This window comes from Ambystoma mexicanum, chromosome 3p (assembly GCF_040938575.1).
Source record: "Ambystoma mexicanum isolate Mex_15411 chromosome 3p, UKY_AmexF1_1, whole genome shotgun sequence".
NCBI lineage: Eukaryota > Metazoa > Chordata > Amphibia > Caudata > Ambystomatidae > Ambystoma > Ambystoma mexicanum.
Window position 1 is genome coordinate 710677610 of NC_090925.1, and position 23499 is coordinate 710701108.

At 43.8% G+C, this 23499-nt stretch overlaps 1 long non-coding RNA gene across 1 annotated transcript; it reads right to left on the reverse strand.

Moving 5' to 3' along the window:
* Window positions 1-720: 720 nt before the first annotated feature.
* On the reverse strand, window positions 721-22037 carry LOC138580759 (uncharacterized). The gene is made up of 3 exons (XR_011304345.1): window positions 21937-22037; window positions 12193-12377; window positions 721-11254 (listed from the first exon to the last, which is right to left on the reverse strand). It is a non-coding gene; the product is annotated as an uncharacterized lncRNA (long non-coding RNA).
* Window positions 22038-23499: the final 1462 nt, after the last annotated feature.

Consider the following 23499-nt stretch of genomic DNA (forward strand, 5'->3'; position numbering starts at 1 on the left):
AGCTGGGGTGAACAGAGGATCATCACCATACCACCCCCAGGCCGAACATCTACTGACCCTGTCACACATCTCCCCAGTTCCCACGGGGTGTCCCCTTTTTGTGGTTTTGGAATGGCTAACTGTGGAGATGGTCTTATCACTTTCCGATAGGAAAGCCACTACATCACTTTAGGTGGGGCTCCTAACCGCCCAACTAAACCTTTTTGTAGTACAGTCGTCTCTTCCAGCTGGTCCATCCAGAAGCAGTGATAGAATTGGCAAAGGCTTGTACCTAGGATGACTTTCTCAGGTAGGCCACGTAGTACTGCCTTTTCAGTCTTGCGTTTCTTTTTTACCACCTCGAACCTCAAGCATGCATTTGTATTAAGTCCAGTGGGCTTCCGCTGCTGCGCCCACTTGAACCATGAGGCAGTTTGGATGGCCAGCTCCAGAGTTGGTTTGTGTTACTACCTCATACATATACAATCGAAAGATTGAGGGGAAATTATTAAATGGCCCCAGGATTCGTCCCCCCTTACAAGGGCTTGCGTAAACTTCCAGACTAAAGAATCCTGTTGCCTTTATGCTGTGCCTCACGGGCGGGATGAGGAACACTATTGGATCGCAAAGCCTACACTTATTACCAAAATTACACTCGACCACTAGAGAACATGCATATTACAAAACATGACTTTATTAAGACAATAGATTAAAAATGTATTAAACAGTCTATGTAAACAATCCATAAAAATAGAAAAGACATTATATAGACAAATGGTTACCTAAAATTCATACCACACAGCAAAAAGTTCAAAGTGCAAACGTGCTTCTTTTCTGCTAACACACCTAACATACAGATGTTAGTCCACACTCTCTTCACCATACATTGTTGTTCAGACACCTGTCGAATACACAAAACAGAGAGCTATCAAATTCTGAATTGCTCCCTCCAGACCGTTCATGTCCTTATTAAGTGAATCCTATTAATAGCAGGTTCTCATTAATTTAATTAATCGTTAAACAAGGTTGCCTATAAATAAAGCAACCTCAATGCCTGACATGTTTCATTCTTATCACAATGTAAGACAAATGACAACTTCTTCAGGGGAAATTCGACAAACAGGTTTTCATAGTCTTCTCAACCTTTGTGTGATAGTGTTCCTCTGTGACCCAATGGGGGACAGCATAAAAAACAGTTCTAAGTTGTGCTGTTACTTAATCACACGTAAAACCAACATTGGAGTGTCTAGTCTCCTATGGTTGACTTACCATGGTAGCTTTAATAAATAATGCTGTCCACGGCCCACCGTTGCAGTCAACACCACGTACAACAAAGCCAACGTCTTTGCGCAGCTCTGGAAAAACAAACAACCCTAGGTGCCAAAATCCAAACTTCAAGTCACGACCACTGTTCTTTATACACTGCCCAAAGATTATAAAACGCCCACTGTGTATTTTACATTTCAGTTGTATTGGCGGAAAAAAACACTTATGTTACTCCACAATGGGAGGTGAACGACCCTTCTTAAGCCCAACTCAACATAGGCACCTCACCAGCCTCTGAAAAGAATGGGTGGGGGTGCCCCCAAACTGCTCTAAGACCAGCTCCTGTTTAATTCCCTCTGCAGTCTTCCTTCCCATACTCTTCTCCACTGGGAACTTAGTCATTGTTTCGAAAGAAGGCCTCTGTATATTCGCCTTCTATGTATTTTTGTAGGGGGGATACTGTCAGGACTGCTGTTCGGCTTTGTATGTGTCCAAGGAGGGCCAGTTGTCCCATTACTAATATGTTCAGAAGGCTAACCAGGATTTGCGTTCTCTTTTCTTGACCAGCTTACCCAAGAGCAGACACTTCTGAGCCAGTCTGCATTCTGGTCATTTCTGGTTACTGCGGTCAAAATAGATTGGTAGTTGGAATAGCCAACAAGCCTCCTGATGATTCTTCTTCAACTTCCTCTAGCATGGGGTTACATAGGATGGCAGGCTGAATGAGCTGGCCATGGCTGAGTTTGAACTTGCTTGGCTGGAGTATCTCTGGGCAATGGTCTTTGTCTGGATTGAGATTTCCCTGCAACACTTACTCACAGTGACTGTCGGAATCTACTGGGTCCTGCAAGTCATCGTCAGGGTCTCCGCTATGGATGGGTCGATTGGAATAGGGTTACCCCCTTTCCGATCAGGAAGGCATGCCCCAGAAAATACTGCCACAGTGATGGATAGCCCGAGTGGGTTTTCCCCATGGTTTTGGGCTGAGACATGACTCTTATCGGAGGGATTGCGTGGGCTAGTACCTTGAAAGGTGGGTCCAATCAGTTGCTATACCAAGAGAAGAATATATGGCTAAAACGTGTGCTTTTGGTGTCAGGGAAGTTGGTTGATGCTCCCTGCCCTGTGGGTGTGACCTTAGCATGTGCATATTGGGTCAGCTAGCCAGTCTAAGCCTCCCCGATCCCACTTTTAACAATTGTCACTGGGATCAAGAAGGATACCTAGGGCCAGATTCTCAAAATGTAGAGCACAGAGAATGCACTCCTTTCATTTGCTCTGCTTTAAGAAAGGCTATGGTCACCTTATTCTCAAAGGTGACCTGAGCATTTCAGGAGGGGATGGAGAATAGCGCAAAGATGCTCCATGCAGCCCCCGTGCTCCCCTCCCGACACTAATGTATGACAGGCTCCCAGCAACCATGCAGTTGCTGACAGCGCGCCTTTCAGCGAGACAGCCCGTCTTGCTGAAATCAAGAGAAATGAGAAAAAGCATCTCCATCCCTGTTAGGGGATTGACACGAAAGCGTGACACCCGCATTCTTAAACCAAAGCTGTCACACTTAAAATATAAATACAAATCATGAAACAGTCCTTTGCGTGTCCCGCTATGCCCGTTTCAAATGGCACAGGTGGATGACCCTAATTTCAGGGCATTTAAAAGCACATCCTGTATGTGAATTCAGGATGCGATGCGCTTTTAAATGCCCTGAAATTCCCACTTATTTGCACAAATGTGCTAAGTGGGGAAACAGTGCACCTGAAAGTGTGCATCTAAGATGCGTTTATTCAGATATCCCAAAGAAAGGAGCAGCCCAATTCACAAAGGCTAAGTGGGGAGATGTGCTAGGTTTGAGCATCTGGCCCCAAGAGTGTTTCTCTCTTTTACTATCTTGTATTTAGTATTGTACTATCTTATTTGGTAAAATTACAAGCTTAGACAATTTATAGTAGACAGGAACTTCCCAATTATAAACAAAGTTCCAAATGGCTCTCACTTTAGTGGGGTTTGGGTTCTTTGCTGCCAGAAAACTCCCCCTCTTTTCAAGGGTGTGGGTATGTTGACATTCTGGGCAACAAAGCCAAATGTTCCAGTCTGTACAGTTAGAGAGGGTTACCTCACCCCATGGTGTTGCAGGCCCTAGGACCAGGGTCTTCAACCCGTAGATAGTGAGCTACTGGTAGCTCACCCGTGGCTTCCCAGTAGCTTGCTGCCACCAGACACCAACATGAGTATTCTGGAATTCATATTCCATAAGGGCTTCACATGAATGGGAGGCGTAAAAGCCAGAAGTAAGGCTTTAACGCCTTCTATTAACGTCACGCTCCATTTGCAATCATTTGTATGGCAAAGAGGAGGGGCGGAACGCAACTTTTATGTTTTTTTTGCCACCTTACTTCCTCCCTGCCATACAAATGCTGGAGATCTGTACGAGGTTCACCGGCTTTATGCACCAGTATAAAACCAGCAGACCCCATAGGGATCCATTGTAAATGCTGCGTAACATGCCTGCATGTCTGGAAGAGTTTATTTGTAATTGTGAACGCAGCTTACCATGCAATCAAGCCAGGCAAGGTTTACAATTACAAGTTACTCACTTTGCACAGCGGAGTGGAAAAGTGCAGGGCAAAAGGATTAAGAAATTCTAGCTCTATGAGGGGCTAGCTTGGTGATGGACTGGTTATGAACAACGGCATACATTCATAAACAGGGTTCACTCACTGTGTGAAATGCTGCCCTGGGGGGTCTGTAAGACAGCTTTAAGTTGACAAAGGCAGATCAAACCTATTTGGCTCCCAATTTGCACAGTCTTAACCTGTGGACTGCCATCGATTGTTTGCGATGCCACCATGGGAACTGTGCGTTTGTAGATCTATTGACTAGAATAAGGGCATAGCCTACTAGGAGAGCAATAAAGCTTTCATTACTGTGGAGTGTCTATAAACCTTTCAGTGAAATATATGGATCCATTCATTTACGTGAAGGGTAGAACGTGCGAAATCTATACTATTTACCAGTAAATCGTGCCAAATTTCTATTTTAAGGTACTCCATGAACCAATCTCGCAAGAGTGAAAGGTTGAGTTAGCACTACCAGGATGTGAACTTGTCAAGTGCAGGTCAGTCTCATGCTACAGACAAGTACTTAACCCTTATTTTATTGGTTATTTATAATGCGCCTCTACACAAGTGTTCCTAGGCACAACAAGGCTAGGTGGTGGGGGAACAGGGGAGACAGTGAAGCGATCTTACTGGCCGTGGGAAATTAAGATCATGCATTACCTCCCAGTCTTGGAATGGTAATGGAAGGACCTCCCATCACAAAGCAATCGATTAAGTGCGAAATGCCACGACCTACTTTATCCAATTACTTTTCAATTGAAGGAAGAAAGCAAACCTTTACTGCAAAAACCAGTGAATAATGGCATTTGTTCTGCTGCAGTGGTTCAAGAAGATCCCCCTAACATGAATAACGTGCCCCTAGACATTGATTCGAAGGATCTTAGAATATTGAGGATTAAAGAATTCTCAACCGGAAATTATTATGGGGAAAAAAAAAAAGAAATTATCCAAATTTATTAAAAAAATAAACCAAGATCTTCGAATTGAGAATCATAATTCTGTTAACCTCAATATGCTATCTGGACACTAATTAAACACTCAGACCCAAGTCGTAGGGATGATCATGTTTTATACCTGCAGAGGTATGGGAGGACCATACTAAATCTAAATTTTGACTTCCCACGAATTTTAAAAATATCGGTTGTTCGAGTGATGCCACAATTTAACATGAGTATTGAGAACATCGAGTGGGCAATCGGCCAGTTGAACCCCTGTAGAGCGGCTGGCCCCGATGGCTTTCGATACGCTCATTAAAAATGTATTAGGAACGAAATGAGTGCTCTGGGGATTCCACCAGTGCTGATCTTTTGTATTGTGATGCTCCACACAAATACTTCCTATAAAGTTAGACTTATGGAAGAGGGTGCGATGACAGCTTCGATTCCCACTTACGTAGGGCTAAAGCAAGGATGTAATTTAGCAGCCACCTTATTTAACCTTTACATATGCGATTTGGATGAACAATGGGCGGATACAGATAAATTTGCTATCAAATTAGGGGTCATTTGCCTCCATTGGATCGCTTTTGCTGATGACATCATTTTATTCGATCCTACCCAGTTTGGTCTGCAAAGAAAATTACAAATATTTCAAAAATGTGCAAGCAAACACAATCATTCTACTAAAACTAAGATGATGATTTTCACAGCAAGGAAGAAAATTAGGCCATACTCATGGGAGATAAATGGAGCTGCAATTGAGCAATGCTCAAGGATCTTATATCTTGACGCTCCAAGAAATTCCTTATATCTGGATTTCCATGATATGTTAATGGCAAATGGTTGGCGGTCCTTTCTCCTATAGGTCAATCAAATGCATGCATTACTAGTGGATCTTGGCGTTTCACAAAAAGATTTAGGAACTCGACCGGCATTTCTTTAAAAAAAACTATACAAGAAGGACTGGATTGTGACAATGGAAGAAATGAATAAATATAGCACTTATAAGGAATAGGCTAAATGCTTCAGGAAGAGGATATCGTATTGTTCTTATTTGACATCCTTTCCTTGTCAGTTTACTCGAGCATTGTTCATGCCTTTTAAATTAAATCAGATCCACACTCATGAGAGTATTTGCAAATGGGCCTGTGAAAAGGGAACTAGTCCCATAATGTACTGCAGGTTTTCCAACTGTGATGCAACGGAGACATTAAAACATTTGATAGTTGAATGTCCGCACTTTAAGATCCGAAGAACTAATATATTACTTGACTTTTTTAATATTGAACATGTGGATGCATATAACCTGTTATGGACTAGAATGATGGGTGAACATAAACCACTTGTATTCGCCCTGGTTAGATTCCTGAGAATCATAGAATCCAAAATGCTTGCATGGAATTGAAGCCCTGTACAAAAGCAATTAGACCAAGATCATGTGATTGTATGTTTAATGCTTTATGAAGAGTAACTTACTGATTAATTGGTTCCAAATATCTTGATTTGTTATATCACGTATTTCTTGTTCGTGACTTGCACAGGATCTACTACCTAATATTTTGCACATTACGCACGTTGTTCCAATGATCCATCTGTTAAATGCAGTGATAATGTTGATTAGACAATGTGGCGGTTTCTTACCTTGTCCGTACTTTGTGTCACAATTCAATCTGAAATTTGTACTGGAAAGTTGAATATCTGTATATTGGATTAATGTAGGTGTTTGATATATGTATGTTATATGATCTTATTATTGGAAAAACTGCATGAGACTTCTTGCCTTTTATGAGTCAATTATATTAATATACTAAATGTCAAGTAAGCATTGGAATTAGTTATATTGATATTTAGCTGTTTTGTTATGAAAATTTGTATTTTTAGCTGTTTTATGTTAAGTAACTATGTAGTATCCATTTTTAACTGTTTTTATGTTATGTAACCATATAATTTCAAATGCATTTCAAAAGGATTGATTATCCAACATGTTTTATGTTTTGCAAAGGTTTTTCTTTATTGGAAAACGCAAAAGAAATAAAATAAAATAAAAAAGAAAGGAGAGGATGTCCTGAGTTTTGGGCAAGAGGCAAGGGAAGAGCAGAGGGCCAGGGAGAAGTGGAGACTGCAATATGGTTGGCAAGTTCCTTGCAGATTTAAAAAAGTTCTGCCGAGTTGTTAGAAGCCACAGAGATTCAGGCTTGGATATAGGCTCTCTTCTTAGAACAGATAGAGCGTCTGTATTGCCTTTGGAGCAGATGGCATGCCGGTTTGTCAGAGGATGTGCTTGAAGCCTGCCACTTCCGCTCTGCCACTCTGCACTTGCGTTTCAGAGTGGCCAGGACTGAGTTGCACCAGGAGTTGCACTTAGAGGCCGGCTTCATGCAGATCCTCATGGCAGGGGCAAGGATGTCCAGTGTTGGAAATGGAGAGATGAAGGTTAGTGAGGGATGTGTCAGGGTGAGAGACAGTGGAAGGGGCAGGAGGCGAGAAAAGCCGCAACCGACACTCGCTTCATCTGTCAAATGAAGGAGAAGGAGGCTTGAAGTGCAGGTGGAGGCTTACCTGGAGGCCAGAGGATGCCCAGGTGAGAAGACAGGAGAGCAAGATCACACCAGGAGAGAGGAATAACGAGAGGGTTGGAGATGGGGAAGTCTGAGGAGATGAGAGCATCCAAGGTGTGTCCAGCTCAGTGCGTAGGACCGATAGATGGTGACCAGAGTTACAGAGAAGTCGGGGGAGACATCCGGTCTGCAAACAAGACATTCAAAAGAGAAAGAGACCTGAGTGGGTATGATCGTGGGGACCCACTCAGGGAAGATCAGGGCCACTCCGCCCCAGGACCAGTTAGGCCTGGGTTTAGAGTGGATCTTGTAGCCCTCAGGGAGGAAGGTGTCAAAACTCGTGACAGAACTGGGAGTGAACCATGTCTTGGTGAGAGCGAGGACATCAATGTCAAGGTCCTCAAGGAGGTGGCAGATGTCAGAGGAGTGTGTCAGCAGAGTAAGAGTTGAGGGTAGCTAGGTGGAGCAGGTTGCCACTTTTGAAGGACTTCTGAGGAGGGGTACAGGGGCGTGGTACACTAGTCGGAGGTGGCAGAGGAGTCTGAGGGAAGACAGGAGGAGGACTGGCAGGAGAGGGGAGGACGGTGATGAGACACCCATCAAGGAGGAGGCTGAGTTGAGAGCCCTGGTAGTGCTGTTTAAGTAGACATTAATGATGACCCTACAGGACAGGAAGGATGCCAAGAGTATCTCCCAGCGGGTGCCACCATAAATGGGAAAAGAAGAGAAAGGGGAGAGAGCAAAGACCAAGTGTGGATTCCAAAAGGCAGGGGGTTCGGGGGCACTGTATCCCTACAACCGCACTACCAGCACTTGACACCTGATGTCTTCACTTACCACCAGCTGGCCGTTCTTTTACTTGTTATTTATGCTATTATCCCATGTGCTGCACTGTCCCCTCCCCCCGCATTTGTTCGATCTGAATGACACCTGGCCTAGTAGGATCTCCGTCTGCCTCTGTTGCCCCACCTTGAAACACTTGTGTATAGGTGCGTTACAAATGCCATTTCTTTTTTTCTCTGTTTTTGCTACAATGCATCCCTCCCTCCGACACTACTTCCCACAGGATCACCTACATCCCCCACCTACCTGACTTTCCCAGCCATGCTAATGCTCCATCTGTAATGTATATGCACAATTTGTACAAATTGCATAACTGACTTTCCCTGCCATTCTAGTTTCATCTGTAATGTGCATGTATAAATTGTATAAACTGTATAACTTCATCATGTAACCATTACCTAACCTTGCGACCAGATACCCCTGGGTCAGGCACGCTCTACAAATAAAATAAACAAGCCTACTCAAGACTTGCCTCCTCTTCCCTCTCCCACCATTATTCTCCTTTTACCACTCTGGTCCTTATTTTCTACCCCCCTCTTTCCACTACATTCCGTTTACACCTCCTTGTCTGCCACACCCCCACCGTTTTCCTCAGTTCACTGCGGCCTCTTTTTGCACTGTCAACAAACATGCCCCCTCCCACAAAGTTGCAGGCAGAGCACCTCCGCCTTAAAGACTGAACCGCTTCGGACAGAGGGAGCCCGTGGCCCACAGCAACCAAGCCACGGCCCCCTGGACTCAGCCGGTCCCCCCTCCCTTACTGTAGATGCTACTCTCCACCACTAGGAGCCGCCCACCAACCCCTCAGTTTAGAATCCAGGTCTCTGACGTCACACACACTTGAGACCAATTGAGAGAATCCCAGGAGCTCCAAAGTTGCCTCAAGCAACGGCCTTCCAGCTCGTTCGAAGCTTCTGCTGCCTTCCCGCTTGTCAAACATGAGAGGGGGAATGGCTCCTCTGCGTTTTTATAGCAGGAAGTGCGTGAAACAAGAGCAGAAGTGACAAAGAATCGGAGGTGCTCTAGGAAGAACAGCTGATGAAGGAGGGGAGGTGAGTATTCATAGAGATAGGAGCGACCGGGGAGTAACTGGGAGAAGATTGTTGCTAGCTATTTTATGGCGTTATTATCTGCAGCGGGCAATGAAGTGTAAGTCAATAGGACGAGGGATGCAGCTGAGCCTGTGTTTATAAGGGGTGTGTGTGATGAGTAATCAAACCCGTTTTATAGAAGGCTGTGACGGTAAATTGGATCGCTCCAGAATTGAGGGGTGTGTGGGCGACTACCTGTCCATACAAGGCTACGTTTCTGAACGCACCTGTTCACAGATGACTGGTTTGTGTGACTGTGATCAAAAAGTGGGACGTGGACACAGACAGAACTAGAAGGACTGCAGTTTGTGAGTAGCTACGATCGACCTGTTAGAAGTAAAACAAAAACACTAATCTGAAACACAGATGACAACCCATTATAATAATACCAGACGGAAGCAGCGCAGACCAAAGGCTTGGGGGTGAATAACCTGCCCCGCAACCCATGGCCACTCACTTTTAGTGTGATCGCAAGTCAAAAAGGAAGATCTTCCTGGAATCATTCTTGAGTCATCAGGTGACCCCATCCTAGAGTCATCCATGGCTAGTTCAGGGAGATCATCCAAAACCATCCTCAAGTATGTATAGGCCGAAATATCCAAATGAGATGACTCTAGAGTTATCACAGAAACTACTCCAAGAGGAGTTCTTATTACTCCAGGATGACTTCAGGACGGGTTTGAAATTGTGAACGATTATTGCAGACAATTTCAGGAGGATGTTTCTTTCAAACGATTTAGGAAAAGGGTTTCGATTCCTTGTGTGTAAGATGGGTGGTATTACTATAGGGTTAGACTTATGAATAGTGTACTGGAAAACATGGAATTTGCAGCCGTTACTTGCCTTCTTTGCTAGAGCACTCAAATGTCATTAACTAAGGTTTGCTGATTTATTATACAAAACTACAAATCCACCCCACAAAGCCACGAACCAACCTCTAAACTCCCTCATTTCATAGCTCACCTCTAGCTAACATGGTATCAAACCTAATAAACTCCCACAATTACAAATCACTGCACTAAAATAAACACTTTCAGTGACCTAAACAGAATCTGTTAAAGGTCTACCTGCATGACAAGATTGCCGATCACTTCACCCAATATCACTATGAGCAGCTAGCAATTAGTTCGACCATTCACCACACCCAAGAAAACATTAGCTGACCCCTCCCAACAGAAATCCAATAGCACAAAAACATGTACCATTTACAAGTTGGCACCAACCTACAAATTGACCAGATCAACTATAACAGTTCTACACACAAGAGCACTTGCATCTTCAGTTTCATAGAGTAGCATGTGCGCTACAATTACATTGTAGATTAGTAGCAGGGGCTGACATAGCAACCAAACTCAGTTGTGGGGATGTTACAATTCCATAGTTTTTTTTTTTAAAAAACGTAATCTGAAATATTGCACAGGTGTGTGGTAACATGTAGGTGTCACTTAATTGTCCAAACAGGCATGACTGTCATACTGTAACAACAACACACTGTTAAGGAGACATGGTGATAGAGTTCAGCTTGTCAAATTAGATATGTCCAACAAAACATTTGTAGCAGACAACTGACGGGTTACTTTATAGTCCAATATTTTGCAGTTGTTGCATAGCTGCATCGCCAGGAACTGCAACATTACACAGACATTTGCACAATGCTGTGTCTATCAATTGTTCAGGTGAAGTAAGAGGCAGGTTCTGAGGAAGGAATGAAGAACACTAGCCACCCCTGCCAAAAGACTTAGGTTTTCCAGCTTTTGTGAACAGCCATTAATACATTTTGGAATAGTCAGGTTTCAGCCATCAGCTTTTACAATATAATTCTCTTTTTTTCACTGCATCTTCTTTTTCCATATTCCACCAGTAGCTGCTTTTTCTCCTCTTCCTTCCTTTTTAAAGCCTCAATGATAGCTTTTCGTTATTTCATCAAATGTTTCCGTTGTCTTAATACTGTTTCTTGGCTGCGGGTATGAAAAAGGCAAGTTGAAACTTCATAATGTGACTACCAATACAACAAACATTTTGCCTGAGCTGTACACTGGGGTGACTCCCCTTAAGTGCGATCCTATCCACCCCCTTGGGGTTTTGCTTATTCTTGCTCTCCTTGGCGCTTTCCCTCCCTCGCCATGCAGCTACCCACAACTCAGTGTAGCTGCACACATAAAAGTGTGCATGGGTACATACCCTTGAGAGTGTGCTGTGACCACTATAATTTATAAATAGCGGCGAACTGCGTCACCAATTCCGCATGGGCTACTTATAAAGACCTTGAATGAATAGGACAGAAACAGATTGGTATTTGCGAATCGTGCTCTACCATGGACATCCTAGATGGGTTCCCCAACCTGTGGGCTAAACTTTCAGGATTGCATAAGGTATAAAAATAAAATCTAAAGATAGTTTAGGAATTTCGATTTGGGGAACCAATCCAGGATGTCCAAGCACCACTAAAAACTTGGACAGAACCCTTTATCATCAAGTACCATCAGAAAATTGTTTCAAGATATTTTCACAATCAACTTCCAAACCTGGTCACCATACCAAGTGCTCAATTTCAAGGCCTTGAAGACGGCTAAGGTCGAAACAATTCACCTACAGATGACCCAATATTGTTTTACTTTCATTCTAAAAGACTGCATACCTAACTTTAAGGAGGTAGAGTACGATTTGCCAATACCAATCCATTCTCTGTCCTAGCTGCACACATACTCCGACCTGGACTACGGTCCCCGAGGGCATTCAACCCATAGACGAAAGAGATGCTGTAAATGAGGTGGGCATTGTGCAGCATTCATCTGTATGTGTGAAAAAAGGGAACGACTCCGCATAGGGACGTCAGATGTACCCTCCTCCCCCAAACATCAAATAGATGAACCAAAAATAAAAAAAATGTGCTTACCCAACTACAAAGCATGACTGCCTTGAAATCCTTTTCTTCACGTATTTCTCTTCTACTTTCATCGATACCTTCTATCAGCAATTTACAATTAACTTCACCAGGAATTGCAAAGGCTCAAATTCCCCATCCTTTCAAATGCAGAGAATTGTCAGAATCAAAAAGAGTACCATGATTTGAGTTATTATCTAAAAGAAGAAATAAAAAAAAGTAAATTTAGTATGCCCCAAGTATTTGTGAACCAGGTCTGTACCCAAAACCATTAATTTATAGTGGGCTTGCTATGGATGTGCCTGCCTGATGTGTCCAGATTTATGAGTGATTGGTGCTTGGTTACCTTCCTCCAAGAATTCCACCCATTGTGGCTTTAACTAGTTGCATCTGTTTGCAAAATTAGAGGCGGGTGTTCCGGAGAGGCAATATGTTCTTAACTGCAGAGCTCTTGTACCTAGAATGCTGCAGTCTTTTTGTGTGTCCTTTAAAAGACAAGCACCCGTTTCAGTTTCTTAAACGGACATATCAACCATAGAGAGCCCCAGCTTGCAGACAGCAACATGCACAGGAAATCGGAGGGTATGTAGGGACAGAACCCATTACCAAAGTGATCTTTACTGGGGGAACCGTCAATATTACATCTTAGGGGGGGAGAGAAATTATTTTACTCAAAGGGGGGGGAAGGTAAGCATATAAAGGCTTGAAGACCACTGCCTTAAGGGAATAAAGTGACCCCCCGCTTTCAAATAGCAAAGCAATTAACAGCACTCTTTCAAACCCAGGTCAGAAAACTGCCGCTACCGCACCAGTCCTCTGACACACAAGGCTGCTTAAAAATCCAGACAAGCATGAAAATAGCTCAACATCATCTAATGAGAATGAACTGGTCCCATCATTAGAGAACAAGAAAAAACAATTCACCCCAGATCATAATAAACATTGATCAAAAAAGATATTTTCAAAATTATTGACATGGATCACTATCCCTAGCAAGCATTCAATAAAGTTTACAGGCAAACTATCTTCAATTAACCGCTGAGGTCAAGTGGTTGGCAATGAAGGGGCAATAAAATCCCTCCGGGAACCTCATCAACCTATATAGAGAATGTGACATAAGTATAACTAGAACATGCAGTAATCCCGAGTCCCTGAAACTTACATTTGTATATATTAAATCATGTAGTGATTTCCCCAATCCCCAAAGTGTTGAACAAACTAAACGTAGATTGAGTAGAGCAGGAGTCATGGGGGGAGGGGGGTATGAACACCGTCCCCTGCACATAAAGGCTGGCACAACTAGCCCTACTGTGAACCAAAAAGGCAATGGAAAACCGGGGTAAACAAGCCATCTGTGTGTTCTTTAAAATAAATGGCGTAAAAAGCTCTACCTCATGGGTATAGCGTCTGTAACTTCTAGCAGTGAAAAAATATTCAAAAGCATTACAATACAAAATGAGTCTTTGAATGCCAGACAGTTTGCTTTTTATGGGGGGTAGCTTTACAGAACCTCTTTAGGGGTGCTTTGGCCTTGAACTTCACAGGGTACCTGCCCTGTACACTTCACACTCCTTTAATGCAAATTCAGTTGCTGGACATGCCACTTTTTTAAGTTGGCTGGTGTTCAATGGCTTAAGTGAAAGCAATGATCAGGTTGCAAGCATTGTTAAGAGATATAAATAGATGGGGGGCGCATCTGTCCACTGCTGGTTAGAGGAGTCTTTTCCTCTCCCTTCTTCATGAGAGTTTGGATGGCCAATATTTGCAACCATTCTCTGTGTGTAGAATCACAACAACAAATCTAAGCCCAAAGCACCCTGTGCCACCAGAAAGAGGAATCAAAGAACTCATTCATCAGGGCGTTAAAACCATCCCCAGCCTGAGGCTACACCTGGCAGTGTGTGCAGCACACCCATACCACACAGCGGCTCAAACAGTCTGCCACACACTCAAAACTTAGCCAGCCTTCATGCTAGCCAAACAAAACTTTGCCACTTGGCATACTGCTTCAGAATTAAGCAATGTTAAAAATGCTGCAAAAGTCACACGCGCTTCCCACAAGCCACAAATCAACAGTCCCCACACAAGGGAAATCTATGCCAGCGAGTATCTGTGCAATGGCATGCAGCTGTCTGTGCAACTTAATTGAAAATTACAAGCATTGTGCCCTCTATATAAAATAGACCAGGGGTCTCCAACCTTTATGTTGGCGTGAGCTACTTCAAGTAGGGGGCCAAGAGCTACTTGCAGGCTATATCAGGGGCTGGGGTTGTTCATAAAAATTGGAACTTGTACTTTTTTTAGCTGTAAGTTTCCCTTTATAAATATAACGAATAACATATCCCTTCACGATTATGTTAATAAGTTCAAAAATCTCTTTATTGCATTCTTATTTATTAGAAGTTCTCATAAAAAGACTTTCACAATGTAAGAAAATGATTGCGACATTCAGTGTGAAGGTTGACACTGCATGCCATCCACCAGTGCTCTGTAGTCTGGTGGATAACTTGATACAGCAACTCCAATGGAGTCACTCAGATGCTCATCGGTCAGGCGGGTTCGAAATTTCGATTTGACGAAGTTCATATCAGAAAATGCAGATTCACAGAGATAGGTGGAACCAAACGGAGACGTCACTTTTAATGCTGCTGGGCAAATATCTCCGACCCGGCCAGTGCCGTCCCATGGACCAGAGGGTTGACGAGGCAGAGTGACAGCCAAAGCAGGGGGTGTTGTATGATATCTGGCTCCCCCACAGCAGATTGCTGAGCTCAGCAATCTGCTGTTGGGGAGCTGGATATCATACAACACGGGTGCTTCCGTCGCTGCTCGCCTCTTCCCCCATAGCCAAGCAAGGTGGGGGCACAGAGGGAGAGGAGCACAGGGGGAACCAGCATTGCAGTGATCCGGCCCCCCTGCTCACCTTTCCCCACGCATTAGTCTTTGTGGGTCCAAAGGGAGAGAGGGAAGCAGAGGGACCGACAAAGGCTTGAAACGCTTGCTTGCCGGCACTCCCTCCAACTGTGGTGCGGCGGTCTGAGCTGAGAAGCGGCATCCCTTACCAGGAAATAAGACGCTGGCGGCACCAGCAGGAAGCAACAACGCAGCGTGGACACGATCTGCATAACCTCCACAAAATAAAAAACAACCAAATACCATCAGTACCGACATGGGAAGGAAAAGGAGTGGGTCTCGTGATAGATCACACATGTGTCTCAAGAAAATTGCTGGAGCAAACTGAAGTCTTTGAAGTTGTGAGAACCTTAAGCAGCGACCATAACCTAGCAACCCACTGGAAAGTCACACACATGAACAGGGAAAGCATGGTTAATAACCTGGAATCTTGTAAGGGGAATACACGCCTTAGACTAAAAGAAAAAGAAATGGTCTCCTTGACATCTGACTATCGCCAAGCAAAGGAACCGTGGGGAAAAAGAGGCATAGAAGTTCTTGCTCATCAGCCCTTCCTCAAAGTACACAAAGTTAAACTGCAGAGCTCTGACACCTTAAAACCAAAGCTCCACGTGTACAACAAACCGTTAGTACCTAAAAGGCGAATGATAAGACAAAGCAAACGCTTGGTGAAAAAAACAAAAAAAAAATTTCCATTATTAATAACTAAAGCAAAAGAGGAGGAAAAAAAAACTACAAAGCCTGGATACGGCAGCAAAGTGTACATTTATACCAAGCAGACTCTGAAGCAATGCTGCGCATTCTGAGTGGCAAAAACTCCAGGGTCTTCTGGACCCTGATTGAGCCAGGCGCAAATGAATCAACACTTGATAACAACGTGGCTGAACAAGCTTGGATTTCACACAAGGAATTATATAAATCAGTGGGAAACAAATGCCCCCTTGACACGCCATCTGTTAAAGTGTGCTGGAACATTGCCAGTGACAAGACAAGATCAGGAAATTATCGAGCACCGGGCCCAGATGGGTTAACTAATTATAACCTGAAACAGCACCCTGCCTGGGCATCCCCGATAAGCGAGATATTCCAGCACTGCGTAGACTGCAGCGCAATTCCCTCAACATGGAAAAATGCCATCGAAGTGCCAATCTTTAAAAAAAATAAATTTAAAAAAAAAAAGGAGCCAAGAATGATCCAAGGCAATATCGCCCAATCGCTCTACTGGATACCATTGGCAAAATGTTTGGTTCCATAGCTCTGGAGGGCTTCCAAGAGTGTACCTTTGCCTCAGATAATTATGATCCACTACAGGCGGGCTTCGTGCGTGGACTGGGAACTTCAGCAAACATTCTTCAAGTGTTCTGAAGGCAAAAGCACTTCAAGCCAAAACACGATTAGGTCTAATCTCTGTGGACTTGGTGCAAGCTTTCGACAGGGTGAATAGAGAAATCTTGTGGCAAAAATGGATCCATCGAAGGTGCCTGAGCTCAATTTTACAGCCTATCCAGGCTTGTACTCACAGCCCTCAATGAGAGTAATGCTAAATTAAAGTTAGCCCGTTATCAGATAAGATCTTAACAGCGCGTGGGGTGAAGCATGGATGCCCTCTAGCGCCAGCTTTATGCAACTCCTACATCGCTGACTATAGGGACTCCCAGGAATTAATTTGAGCCTTCCCGTCGTCATTGGGAAATACAAAAATCCCAAGAATCCTCTATGTGGACGACATAATACTGCTTGACCAAACCCCCGTCGGGTTACAAAGACATATGGATAACTTGAAGGTCTACCTGAGAGACAACAACTTGGAACTCAACGAAACAAAAAAGAAGGTAATGTTTAGGGAAAAAAAGAAAGAAAAAAAAACACACCACAGTCTCAAACTGTTCACGGGGGTTAAGAGGCTGGAAAACGTCACCACTTTCAAATACTTGGGGATAATACTGACCAACAGTAGAGCTGAAACACCAATGCAAGACCATCTACGAGCAAAGATGAGAACTTTAATAGTCCCAAAAAAATCATGAACAGAAAGTTTGGACGTTTCTCATTAACACCAATCCTGAAATTCTTTAGATCAAAGGTCATCCCAAGTATAGTTTTTGGAGCTGAAGCGATGCCATCACTTCAATCCTGAAATTATTTAGATCAAAGGTCATCCCAAGTATAGTTTTTGGAGCTGAAGCGATGCCATCACTTCCAGACTCCATATGGATTAAGCTTGAGGAACTCTTTTGGCGCCAAGTGCTGTCATTGCCACAGTCGACTCCTATGGTGTTGATCGGCGTGAACTGAGTCTGTCCTCCCTGAAAGCGTCGAAAGAAGCGGTTTGATGCTATACAGGAAGATCATTCAACTGGCTGCGAAATCAATTCTGGAGATAATCAACAAAGCAATGTTGAACGATAAAAACCAAACACTCACAAAATGGAGATCAAAGAACAGGAGCTTATTGAAAAAAAAAAAAAGAAAGAAAAAAACAAAAACAAAATCGGAAGTTCAGAAGAGGACCTCCTCGCCAATCCAGGGAAAGTCAATAAAAAGATCCTAGAAATGGATTGGATAGAGACTCTGAATGCAGCCTGACAAAGGATCTGCCATATAATCCAAAATAAGTAAAGATTATACCATACCGCGTGAAAATCCCAGACAAAGCTCTAAGAGCAAGTTTCATGAGAATTCACCTGAACTTAATCAGCACAAACAAGATCTTAGCGATCAAGCGACAGGTGGACTCAAACAAATGCTGCTTCTGCACCCAAGATAATCAAATCGAGACAAGAAGGCATCTCCCATCCTGTACGGGCCTCTCAAAAGAAAGATCCACATGGCTAGGCCAGCTGCTTAATAACATATGTGTTTGTTTATGATGAACAGGAATGTTGGGCCCACTTAATAAGCAGTGAAAAGACGAACTGGGTCATCGCAGTGGTGGGTTTCTTCAAAATGATTGGCCTGGTCGCATAAGTGACAAAAAGGATCTGACCGATAAAGAAATATTCACTTGTTCGTCTAAGCTGATGAGAGAGTAAAGACGCGACTAAATAGCTAATGAACTTCATAACTAAGCAAATGCACTGGAGAACTTGAATTGCTTCTTTTTTTGTAAAAAAAGAAAAAAAATTGTTCACACAATTAAATCATGGTTTCCCCACAGACGATCTGCTCTTTCACCATTAGCTAGAGTAATTGCTCTTAACGATTCTTTCACAGCCGGCTTAAAATACTGCTCTGCATGAGCTAAGATCACAGTGTAGACTAACATTGCTGTTGGTAGTTTAGGTGCACAGATGGCTGGTATGGTTTGCTCCCGTGTACATGTGCGGGTCGGACTGGGCCATAAAATTGTCTCGGGCACCAACGAAAAAGTGACCCATAGTTGTAAATGGCAATTCATTGCTTTTCTAACTCTGTTTGAATAGTACCCAAGGGGGTATGGGGGGTGAAGAGTTGTTTTTTATTATAAAATGGGATGAAAATTGTGCATTTAAAGAATATTTACTAAGCAACACTGGTCAAAACTATTATTAACAAAGTGAAGTAACATCACCAGTGCCATGGAAGTGGAATTGATATATATTTTGGAAAAGCAGCAGCATGAAAGAAATTGCGACGTTTAAAACAATTTCCTTTGATCGAAGGTCAACTGCCAGCTCCGCCCCCAAACCGCCCCCTTAACCTCTGCCCTCACCCCGGCCCTTGTGGGGACCCCCCCCCTCAAATTGTTCTCATTTCCACCACTGGATAAGGTGGTAGATGGCGGCAGCCGAATCTGCCATGAAATTCCCTTGGCGGTGCGGTCGCACAGCCATAAAGCACTTCTGTTTGGGGGGGTGGGTGGAGCCGAGGATGGGGACACCAGCCAAGAAGAGACACAAAGATCCGCTGTTGGTGCAACTAAAATCAAAATAGGAAAGACAAACCCATCAGTGTTTTGTTCTCCCCAGTTCCCCTCCCTAGTTCCCCTCCCTTCCCGCTGTGAAACACCTGTGTATAAGTACTTAAGCATTACAATTCCAAACACAATGACAAATACTAGATTCCTTACCAACATTCAATCCAAATTGCTTTCCTTAATATCCCAGGCTCGAATTTTGACCTACAAATTTGGGAAATTCACTTACAAACATTTATTGCTCTTTTACGAGCAAAAAGCAATTCCCGTATTAACTTAAGGCACTGAATCAATGTTGAATTTCCCTGATAGTACATGGAACAAACTTGAAGCGCGTTTTTGGAGAAGAGTGTTATTGCTTCCTAATTGATCTCCAATGCCAATTATAAGATTCGAATTAGGAATTGTTTCTTTAGCAAGTCGAGTTAAATGGCGCATGTGTTCCTTTTTTAGAAAATGTCTCACAGGTTTAGAAACCAATAACATGTTGAGTGTGGTAGCCCGTGAACTAGCCCTATCTATACTTAATTTCCCAAACAAATGGCGTAACTTGGTTTTGAATACATTAACTGAAGCAGACATAACCATCAAGTCACTCCTCGAAAATCAAATTCTACCATTGGGATTGGATAGTAAATAGAGAAACTTGTTTAAAATATAAGGATTTTGAGACTCACACCTTTGGACATAAGAAATTACGCTGTATGTCCTCTTATTTGCTGAAGTGTCCTTCCCCAATCATAAGGAAGAAATATTTAAGATTTAGATTAAATCAGTGGCCGACTAGAGAAATCATTGTTAGGCAGAAAGTTGTACCACCCAACTTGGACTTTGGTAGATTTTGTCAAGATCTAACAAAACGTGAAACATTGCAACATGTTATAGTTACCTACCCGCAATTAAACATGCAACGTGAAAGGCATTTATCCAACAAACTAAATTTCCTACATGCTGTAGACAATGAAGAGATATGGATTACGTTATTCCAAAGTGTCAAATTCACCATTTGGAAATCAATTGTACAATTCCTTGATGAAGTATATCCTGAGATTAATGCTAGAACTTCTTAATTAGAACATGTGTTTTATATCCATTTTTTCTCTTTTCCTTTAAAATTATTTTTTTAAATATTGTAATAATGAATTGTTATGCATTTGTTGAAATAAGTATTGTGTCAAGATAAGTTGTACATTTAAATTTGGTTTATGTGAAGATCTAGGACAAATGTAAATATTTTATGTATATTTGAAAAGTTGATTATCAGCTATATCAAATAAAAAATGTTTTTAAAAAATTGTGCATTTTAACAAATATTTACTAAGCAACACTGGTCAAAACTATTATTAACATAGTGAAGTAACATCACTAGTGCCATGGAAGTGGGATTGATATACATTTTGGAAAAGCAGCAGCATGAAAGAAATAGCGATGTTCAAAACAATTTCCTTTGATTGGAGGTCAACTGCCAGCTCTGCCCTCACCCCGGCCCTTGTGGACACCTCCCCCCTCAAATTGTTCTCATTTTCACCACTGGATAAGGTGGTAGATGGCGGCAACCGAATCTGCCATGAAATTCCCTTGGTGGTGCGGCCGCACGGCCATAAAGCACTTCTGTTTGGGGGTGGGTGGAGCCGAGGATGGGGATACCAGCCAAGAAGACACACAAAGATCCGCTGTTGGTGCAACTAAAATCAAAATAGGAAAGACAAACCCATCGGTGTTTTGTTCTTCCCCGTTCCCCTCCCTTCCCGCTGTGAAACACATGTGAAACGGTTCCATCTAATAATGTCGCCACAAAAATATCGCCATGCAAAAATATCGCCGAAAAACGGCCGTTTTTTGTGGCGACATTATTGCATGGAACATGCGGGGGAAATTTTTTTTTGCCCCTGTCCCCATATATATGGTCACCGATATAATATTGCTGCAACCTTTTCCCGGCAATATTATTTACGGCGACCATATATATGGGGATAATATTACCTGATCCCTGTGAAACACCTGTGTATGAGCTCGATGTAAATAAAAATATCAAATATACCAGGCACTTTGCAGAGATGAATAAGCAGCTTATAAATAAATACCTGCTCATTCACGGCGTGGAGCACTCCTTCCTCCGCAATCCTCTTCCTAAGCACGTAGACGACGTCCCACGTGAAAAAGTCACGAGGACGTAACAGATACACGGCTTTACGCCTTAAAGCCATTTCAGAAACTATTGGCAAACTTTAAAACAAACACAATGCTAGCAGGTTTCATAGAGACTTTAAATGTGTGATTGATAATGAAAGCAATAAAAACAATGCCTCCATTTAGCCTTCTCTTGCACACATTGCAAAGGGATAAATGCACAATCCCCTGCCCAGGGAATTCCAAATGCCCCCCCCATACAGGAGAAATAAGGAACTGAACTGTTATGCTGGTAATTCGTACCCATATGCGTCTGTCTGCATAAAACACATATCCCCATCTGCTGCACATACCAAATCCTGCAGCCCCCTCCTTACCTCCCCCTCCCCCTCCAGCGGGGAGGATAACTAGCCGTTCCCTGTACTGTTCACTGGTACAGTGGAAGTCCCATTGCAACGGGAGGAACGCACTGTGCCCAGTCCCACGCCAAAAAACAAATCTCCCACGGGCAAATCGCACATCTGCATGAGAAAAGCCCAAAACCAACTCAATCCACCTGTACTTTAAGTAAATCTCACCCCCCAAAATACACAGAAATACCGCCTCCCCAATATTGCCTCACCCCTTTGATGCACGTTACATATCCTCAAAAAACACTGAAATAACGAAAAAAACTAAAACTGAATCCGCCTGTACTTTAAGTAAACCTCACCCCTGATGCACATTACAAACCAGCAAAATACACTGAAATACCCTCTTCCCAATATTGCTGCTCTGCATTAAAGTAACAATCAACAAGAGATAACTTAAAGACTTACCAGAAACCAAATAACTAACTATACGCAGTGTTCTTTGGTACGGAGGAATCGCTCCGCTCCGCTCCGCTCCGCAACGCCACCTTGGTAGCGACTAGTTCCCATCCGAGAAAAGGACCATAGCAACGGCCCGCCCCCTCGTTGTCACGTGACCTCTGATGTCATTCGTGTGCTTTCCGGAGCAGAGAAGCAGTTCCGAGCACGTTCAATAAGCGGGCTGGGGCTGAGCGGGAATTTTGAACGCTCTGGCTGCCGCCGGTGCAAGTGCAACCGGACCCTGCCAGCCTTTGGCTAGCAGCGTTTGGGGTTGGCATTTCAACACCGGGAACATTTCTAGGAGGCCCTGGAGCGTCCTGAGCGGCAAGGCTCTGGCTGCCAGGCTGCAGGCACAGCAGCAACCCGTGTGCTTTTGGCTGGCTGTAAATTGGAATTTTCTTCCGGATACCGTGAACGATCCTGCAAGACACCCGATTTAGACGGGGGAGCAAGAAATTACATTTACTTTAAAAATCATGCTCAGCTATTCAACATGAAAGGTATGGAGGGCTAAGGAAAGGAATAGGGAGACAGTGTATGCTTGTGTTTAACTGATCAACGGGGGTTAATAGAGTGATTTAATGTTTTATGAGGGTGTGATTATTAGGATGCGTGGTTTTAGAGGGGGTTGGCTGGGGCTATCTGCGTGTGATTCGGGATGGCACACAGGCATCTGTTGCAAGGGGGAAGGGGCATCTTGCTATTTGGAAGAAGGATCAGGCATTATGTTATTGGACTAGAGGGAGGGATTGGGCATCTTGCTGGGGTCTGAATGGTTGGATAGGGGCATGCTGGTGTAGGTCTGGTGGGATGAGCCACTTTTGCGTGGCTCTGGAGAAAGGGGGCACATTGGTGTGGGTCTGGAGGGATGGATAGGACATAGTGGTGTGGGTCTGGGTGAGGGATATGGACAGTGGTGTGGGTTGGGGTACATTGGTGTGGGTCTGGGGAGGGATGGAGGACATGGTTGTGTTTCTGGAGGGAGAGATGGGGCACAGTGGGTCTGGAGGGTGGCATGGGTCATCTAGGTGTGGGTTGGGAAGTGGAACGGGGCATCCTGGTGTGGCTCTGGAGGGAGGTGGTGGGGCACTTTGGTGTGGCTCTGGAGGGAAGTGGTGGGGCACATTGGTGTGGATCTGGGTGGAGGGATGGTGCACATGGGTGTGTTTCTGGAGGGAGAGATGGGGCACAGTGTGTCTGGAGGGTGGCATGGGTCATCTAGGTGTGGGTTGGGAAGTGGGACGGGGCACATTGGTGTGGCTCTGGAGGGAGGTGGTGGGGCACATTGGTGTGGATCTTGGCAGAGGGATGGTGCACATGGGTTTGTTTCTGGAGGGAGAGATGGGGCACAGTGGGTCTGGTGGGTAGCAGGGGTCATCTAGGTGTGGGTTAGGAAGTTGGACGGGGCATCTTGGTGTGGCTCTGGAGGGAGGTGGTGGGGGCACATTGGTTTGGATCTGGGTGGAGGGATGGTGCACATGGGTGTGTTTCTGAAGGGAGAGTTGGGGCACAGTGTGTCTGGAGGGTGGC